Consider the following 8,147-nt stretch of genomic DNA (forward strand, 5'->3'; position numbering starts at 1 on the left):
TTATCCTTGATGTCCTGAATGTCATCAAAATGTCTTCCTTTCAATATTTCCTTTATCTTCGGGTAAAGAAAGAAGTCATTGGGGGCCAGATCAGGTGAGTAGGGAGGGTGTTCCAATACAGTTATTTGTTTACTGGCTAAAAACTCCCTCACAGACAGTGCCATGTGAGCTGGTGCATTGTCGTGATGCAAGACCCATGAATTGTTGGTGAAAAGTTCAGGTCGTCTAACTTTTTCACGCAGCCTTTTCAGCACTTCCAAATAGTAAACTTGGTTAACTGTTTGTCCAGTTGGTGCAAATTCATAATGAATAATCCCTCTGATATCAAAAAAAGGTTAGCAACATCGTTTTGACTCTTGATTTGGACTGACAGAACATTTTTGGTCGTGGAAAATTGGCTGACTTCCATTGTACACTTTGATGCTTTGTTTCAGGGTCATATTGGTACACTCTTGTTCCATCACCAGTGATAACACGGCTCAAAACATCATCTTGCCTCTCCAAAAGGTCTTGGAAAACTTCGACTCTCCTTTGCTTTGCTTTTGTTCATTGGTGAGCTCCTTTGGGACCATTTTTGCACACATCTTTTTCATGCCAAGATTTTCAGTTAAGATTTTCCTAACTGTTTCTCTATCAATGTTTACTTGCTCTGCTCTGCTTCTTACAGTCAGTTGATGATTTTGACACACAAGTCGATGAATTTTTGCAATGTTTTCATCAGTTCTGCTCGTTACTGGCTGCCCTGAACTCTCTTCATCAGTGACATGTTCTCTCCCCTCAGAAAAACGTTTAATCCATTTGTACACTGCTGGTGTTTTCACGGCATTATCCCCATAAACTTGGACTAACACGTCCCTGATTTCACTTCCACTCTTGTCAAGTTTAACAAGAAATGTAATGTTTGTTCGTTGCTCTAATTCAAGCTCAGACATTCTCATGATGGCACTCAAAAACACTCAACAACAATAATGAACGCCATTCAGCAAGACACCGCCACACGTAGACACAAACACAGCTGTGAGACACTGATATACCAAAGTCATGAAACCTTCCCGAGCTGTTTGTACAGTGTTGCCAATGTAAACACATGGTGGCAAGTTCGCGAACTTAATTGTCAGACCTGTATGAGCTAATCTGCAAAGCGAGTAGCACAGTGACACTTGACACAATATTATTAATATTATGATCACCACCATCATTGTTGAACTTACTGTTTTAATTGTAACAAGTTATTCATGCTGCTCCACAGAGCACTCCAGATGCCCTTGACCTCCACCGTCTGTACATACCAGAGCCCCTGTTTAAAGGATCCTGCTCTCTGGTGAAAGAGAGTCTGGACCCCTTGGCAGCTTTGTTACTGAATCACAGAGTCTTTAGATAACCTGAGGTAATGGCCATTCATTATTGTGGTTGAGAATTACTTTGACTCTTTAAGGCTAAGAGCTAAGAAAATTAAAATCTCACCGTAGTTTTCCTTTGGGTATAATAGCATTAATAACATACCTTCTGACTACATGAATCTAGAGAGCATACTCGTAGGCAGTGTTTTTCAGCTCAGGCTCTATTTGCATGTTACATGGAACTATTTTTGCAAGATATTTATCATTCTTAAATGGCAAGAGTGTGTTTTGATTATGAATATCCCATTGTACTTTATATAATTAAAGAAATAAGTGCAATTTTAGTGCTTTTGAGGTAACGTTCCAGGGACACTCAGAGTGATGTGGGTGTGTGTGTCCAGCCATCAGAGGGCAGAAGAAAGCAATCAGATCAGGCTTTAGAGTCAAAGTACAAAGACAGGAACTTGATATAAAGAGATGCTTGTGCTGATTTAAGAAGTCACCCTTCACTGAGTGAGAGAAGCCAATCGGAAAAGGCTCCATACTGTATGGTTTCCACTATAGGATATTCGGGAAAAGGCAAAACTATGGAGACAGTAAAAAGCTCAGTGGTTACCAGGAGTTAGGGGAGAGAGGGATGAATAGCAGAGCACAGAGGAAGTTTAGGGCAGTCAAAGTACTCTGCAGGATACTATAATGGTAGGTACATGTCATTACACATTTGCCCAAACCCATAGAAACCAATAGTGACCCTAATGTAAACAATGGACTTTGAGTAAGTAAGACTTGTCGATGTAAGTTCATCAATTGTGTAACAAATGCACCACTCCAGTGGGGGATATTAATAGTAGAAAAGGCTGTGAGTGTGTGTGTGTGTGTGTGTGTGTGTGTGTGTGTGTGTGTTGGGGGTGGTATATAGGAACTCTGCAATTTTGGCTTAATTTTGCTTTGAACCTAAAACATAAAGTCTATTTAAAAAAAGTTTAAATCTATTTGACAAGAGTGAACCTTCAGCTTAATGATTGACTAATGTGTGGGTATTTTAAGCTTGACTCTTCACTATTTTTAGTATTCACAGAAATCTGAGGCCTAAGTTTGTTTAATATTTCCCAGTGTTTGCCAAAGGGGTAGATATTACTACCATAAAATGAAAAGTTACTAAATGTCGGTACGTGTTGAAAAAAAAAAAAAAAAGGAGAGGGCATATGTGGGAAGTCACACAAATGAAAGAGGAAATCATTAACCTAAACAGGGTGAGTAATTTAGCAGTTTAGGGAAAACAACTCCTCCACACACACGGTTTCACTCCTTCTGGACTCCGCGTCCTGTGACACTGAGGTAACCCTGATTCATAATCTTTTTCATACCGACTCCATTGTGTTAGCAGCAGTTACTCACCTCATGCATCTCAAGAATTTTCTTTTCTGAGCCTCCTTGATTTTCTAAGCTCCTTTCCTGAATTGTCCTTAATGTTTTATCTATAAAGTCAGGAGTCTATAAAAGAATGTGTTAGTTCCTCAGACACAGAGTAGGCCTCAGTTTCCCCAGGAGAGCTCTGAAGGGTTCTTAGAACCAACTGGGGACCCAAACTACTTGGTCTGGTTTATAAAAGTGGCAGAGAATTGGGGGTGATGGGGATTAGATCCTGTGGGATCCAAGGAAAGCTAAAACCTTGGCTTCAGAAAGGGTGGCCTGAAGTTTCCCTCTCTTGCCCACCAGGAAGTGAGGACACTTTGGATCCCGCCTGTGAACTGACCAGCCGTGTGATGGGAGTGACCTAACTGCTCTGAGCCTCAGCTTCCTCAGTTATAAACCAGTGCCTGCTTCGGCGGGCTGTGTGAAGGACAAGGCAGGCGGGGCTTCACATCACACGCTCAGCCCACTGGAAGTGCTCAGGGGGCTTCGCCCTTAAAATGACTCCCCCGTCAATCTTGTCTGCCTGTATCTCTTGTGATTTACATTTCCAAGAGATTGAGTCTTGTTGGCTCAGTCAAGCCTGTGGATTGGTTTTGCCCTGGGGGGTGGGGGTGACAGGTGTGTGTCTACATGTGTGCGTGTGCGTGTGTGTGTGTATATCTGATGTCTGAACATGAACTCTAGCTTCCAATGGCAAAGAACCCGGTTAAGAAAAGCAGCCAACATGTAAAACCTGGTTAGAAAGAAGACAACCTTGGTGCTCCCGTTGCTTCCTTGTGAGTGCGATGTCCCCTTCACATAGGGACCCTGGGAGGGACACAGGGCAAGAGAAGAGGCAGTGGAGGCATTTTTATAAAAAAAGGAAAGGGAAGGGAAGGGAAGGGAAGGGAAGGGAAGGGAAGGGAAGGGAAGGGAAGGGAAGGGAAGGGAAGGAAAGGAAAGGGAAAAGAAAGCTCCATCTACACTGGTGAAGGACTGCCTTCCTGGTACCGTGAACCCAGAGTTCATACAGGAAAGAGGCTTGTGTGAGTCAGGGGCCAAAGGGTTTGAGGTGAGTTGAATAGGTGTTTCCAACTCACATAGGACCAGAGATTGGATACAGTTGAAGATGGAGCATGAAGTCACTGAATTTTAGTACTATCTTTTACCTATATGTTTTATTTAAGTAAATCACGCTTTAAGTAAGACGTTTAAATTTACTTACAGATCCTAAACTACTTAGGACAGGGTAGAGCCACTTAGAAATTAAAGCTTAAAATATGATAAGTCATTGCCAATAAGAGGTCAGCATATTGCTCTTTAGTACTCATGTTCAAGATTTTTAAAGAATGTTTACTACACGTACTCTATGATAAAGCCTTCTTTTTTTGTTTCTCTTTTTAAAATCAGTTTCAGGTGTAAGGGCTTCTTCTTTTATATGCGTGATTCATTAGAGCCACGCTATACTCTTGGACTCAGTGAATCCTACCTGTGGGAGAATCTAGCCATTTGAAAATCTATGGCACCACTGCTCGCCGGGAGCAGCTGGCTTAGGACATGAGCAGAGCACCTGGAAGGAAGTGAGAAGACTTGGAATTTCGCCCTGCGGACTAAAACCTGCAAGGCGATGGCAAACCTCACTGGGTATTTCGCATCTTGTTGTCGCACGTTTCTTTTCTTTTCTTTTTTTTAAAGATTTTATTGGGGAAGGAGAACAGGATTTTATTGGGGAACAGTGTGTACTTCCAGGACTTTTTTTTTTTTCAAGTCAAGTTGTTGTCCTTTCAGTCTTAGTTGTGGAGCGCGCAGCTCAGCTCCAGGTCCAGTTGCCGTTACTAGTTGCAGGGGGCGCTGCCCACCATCCCTTGCGGGAATCCAACCGGCAACCTTGTGGTTGAGAGGATGCACTCCAACCAACTGAGCCATCCAAGAGCTCAGTGGCAGCTCAGCTCAAGGTGCCGTGTTCAATCTTAGTTGTGGGGGGTGCTGCCCACCATCCCTTGAGGGACTCAAGGAATCGAACTGGCAACCTTGTGGTTGAGAGCCCACTGGCCCATGTGGGAATCGAACCGGCAGCCTTCAGATTTAGGAGCACGGAGCTCTAACTGCCTGGGCCACTGGGCTGGCCCACACGTTTCTTTTTTGTTTTCAGATGCCACAACTATGACTCTCTATTGATTTTTTTTAATTATTTAAACCTGCCACCTTTCAGAAAGGTTTTGAGCAGTCATTGAGTCCAGTGGGAAAACGGTCAGACATTTGCAATAAGCTGAAGCGAAAGAAGAGTCAGGCCCTAGAAAAGAGGGGAACAGAGGCCCCGTGGGAGAAGTGACCCTGCTGAGGATAGTCATGTCCATAGGTTATCATACTCTTTAGTCCAAGTTCAGAGAGTTAGTCAGCAATGGGGAAAGGTCCCTAAAAGGCAGTAAAAGGATACCTGAAAATGCGGACAGAGCACGGCAGTGAGAAATTGGGGTGGACATATTCCTAGGAAGGTAGTAGGCAAAGGGTGTGTGATAGAACTCCCAACCAGGCCTCAGCCTCGGGAGAAGAGTTCTAGAAAAGGAATCTGGTGACAGTCCTCGAAGAGAAGATTACAGGCAGGGAACCAGGGCAGGAACTTGGGGGTGGGAAAGGAGCAGATTAGAAGCCCTGGAGTCCAGTGGGGAATGGAGGGTAGAGGGTAGGATGGCTCAGGTAGGAAGAGAGGGCTTCTTGTTAAGTCCCGGAGCTCACGCCTTTCATATAGACATCTATTTAAGGCAGGCAAGGAGCAGCTTTACCGATAGGTTTCAGCAATCCTTGCAGAAAACAAAATTCATCTATAGTAACCTACACAAGTTAAGTCAACATGAACAGTCCACTGGGAGGCAGGCTGACGTGCAATCATTCTCTATTTGCCAGCCCTGAAATCCTCCTCGCTGAAGGTTATCCAAGAAGCTACACAACTCAATAAGCCCCTGACTTGTTCCACTTCAATCCGGTTTATCCTTTTGTGAAAAGACAGTGGGAGAACAACCTGCTTGTCTGCTGGCAGCAATAAAGTGAGATGGAAACTCCAACAGGGTGTTTAGGCAGATGGAACCTGGAGCGGTGGCTACAGACAACTATTTCTATTGAAGAGAACAGATTAAAACCTTTCATCCTTTCCCCCTAGCTCTGAGCAGTTCTTTTCGGGAAAGTTTTCTTTTCCTTCTAGTTCATAGAATACAGGGCATGTTCAGAAATTTCTTTTTAAGGGTTGATGATGGGGAAAGTTCAATCCTGAATAGTTTCCCCATTAATAGCCTTGGGGTAGCAACCTGCCCCTGCCTGTTGCTGCCATCCTTCTGAGATAGAGGTTTGCAAAACTGCCTTGAGCAGCAGGACCTCAATACAATCATTCCAGTAGAAGACCATTCTCCACACATCCCGTGAAGCACATCCACAATGCCATTGGAAAACTGCCACTGGAGGGCGTTAGCATCATTTAATGTGCTACCTGATGATTTTTGACCCCTGTAGTCACACAGGTCACCCATTATCATTATCAGATGTTAATTTACTTCTAGGTGCAAGAAACAGTGAGAGGTCTGCCAACCCTCAAAGGGGCTCACACATATATAAAAAGCAACTACAGATAAATAATAACTACTACATACAATAGGTTCAAGTCAGTGTTGCACAGTCTAGAGAAAGCTACAGCAACATGGCTTCCAGGGCCAGTAAGTATTCTGCAAAAACAGTGAGGACCCCCCTAAGAAGTGAATTCACAGTACCATCCATAGAGTTTTGCACGTTCTGCTGCCACAAATCTCACCTAATCTTAGGGAACCATGGCAGCAAGCCAACGTTTTCATTATTAAAAAGTATTTGTTGAGCAACTAGGATGTGCCCAATTTATACCTCTTAGAGATTGTGCCACCTTTTTCTCCCCAAACTTATTCCTCCAGACTACAAGCTATCATCTCTTTTCTAAGATTATGAATAAAATACATGCAAACAAAAAACAGAATATAATCATTCATTCATTCATTCATTCAGTCATTCAATGCCTCAGCTTTTACACATGGCTGGACTCAACTCAGTTGGGCAGATGATAGGAAGGACTGGGGCAGCTGGGAGCCAAGCAATTAGAGGATGATTTTTACGTTACAAAGGATCCCAAAGGGTTCCTTTTAGTGCTTCCCTAGAAGTTTTAAATATTAAATATTGTTTTACAGACCATTCACTATTGCAGCAGGAGGAGAAGGGAGGGCTAGACGTGGGTGATCAGGAAAAATGCAGATTTATACCTGAAGTGTTAGAAGGCAATGTTGACAATAGATCAATAATTCCAATAACTCTTACTTATACCCTACTCGGAGAGGGTAGAAAGTCCTCAAAGTGCTTTCTCAACATTCTCTATTTTGATCTTAACATAGATTAGGCATGATAATAAACTAAAAAACTGAGGGCTTAGAGGAGAGTAGGTGGAACACAGAGGATTTTTAGGGCAGTGAAACTACTCTGTATGATACCATAATGGTGGGGACATGTGTCCAACCCACAGGCTGCATGTACACCTCCACCAGTGAACCCTAATGCAAACTGTGGACTTTGGGTAATTAAGATGTATCAGTGTAGGTTCACCAATTATAACAAATGTACTGCTCTGGTGAGAGCGTTGATAAATGGGAGCGGTTACACATGTGGGGGAGGGGCAGGGGGTATATGGGAACTCTCTGTACCTCCACTCAATTTTGCTGTGAACCTAAAACTGCTCTAAAAAACAAAGTATATTTTTAAAAATTGAGAGTTTAAAATTTGACAGGAAATAACATTTTCAAAAATTAAATTTATATAAAATGTTTGCAGAGTTGGTTGCAAACGGTTAATGAGAAGGAGAGAGACACCTGTAATAGATTTGAAACCATCTCCACTTTCTTCTCTCCAGAGCATCAGCAAGGGCAGGGAGGAGAGCCGGATGGTAGTGTCTTGCAGCTACTAAACAGATAGAAGTGTTTTGTATGCCTGTGTGTACGCTCGAGTCATGTATAGAAAATAGCATGTAAATTATCTACACATTCGTTCTATAGGTGAGCTCAGCAGTCGGCTGTTAGTATTTCCATCCTACAAATGTGAACAACAGGAGGTGGTGGTAGGGCTCGCTAGAAGAGGCACACATGTCTACATTGTGGTGATAAATGCAGACAAAGAAGACCCTGACCTGCCGCCAGGATTTTGCAATCCGGTGCTATTCAGGGCAGTGAGATGAGTACTAAGCGGAATCGGGTAATGTGAATTAGTAATTTGTGAGCCTAACAATTGCTCAAATTTGTAAATTTGGGGGCCACCTAGGGAACTCGTCCCATTGCCCATTCTTGGACAGCTTGGAACAGACCGCTGGTACCTTCAGAGGTGGGGGGCACTGGGCACTGGGGAGCCCCTTGT

General features: G+C 43.2%; 1 long non-coding RNA gene across 1 annotated transcript; it reads left to right on the plus strand.

Annotated features, from left to right (window-relative positions):
- Positions 1-2,623: 2,623 nt before the first annotated feature.
- Positions 2,624-6,639, plus strand: LOC141571313 (uncharacterized). The gene is made up of 4 exons (XR_012496078.1): positions 2,624-2,678; positions 3,060-3,532; positions 4,146-4,379; positions 5,640-6,639. It is a non-coding gene; the product is annotated as an uncharacterized LOC141571313 (long non-coding RNA).
- Positions 6,640-8,147: the final 1,508 nt, after the last annotated feature.

The sequence above is a fragment of the Rhinolophus sinicus genome, linkage group LG04 (assembly GCF_036562045.2).
Source record: "Rhinolophus sinicus isolate RSC01 linkage group LG04, ASM3656204v1, whole genome shotgun sequence".
In the NCBI taxonomy this organism is placed as follows: Eukaryota; Metazoa; Chordata; class Mammalia; order Chiroptera; family Rhinolophidae; genus Rhinolophus; species Rhinolophus sinicus.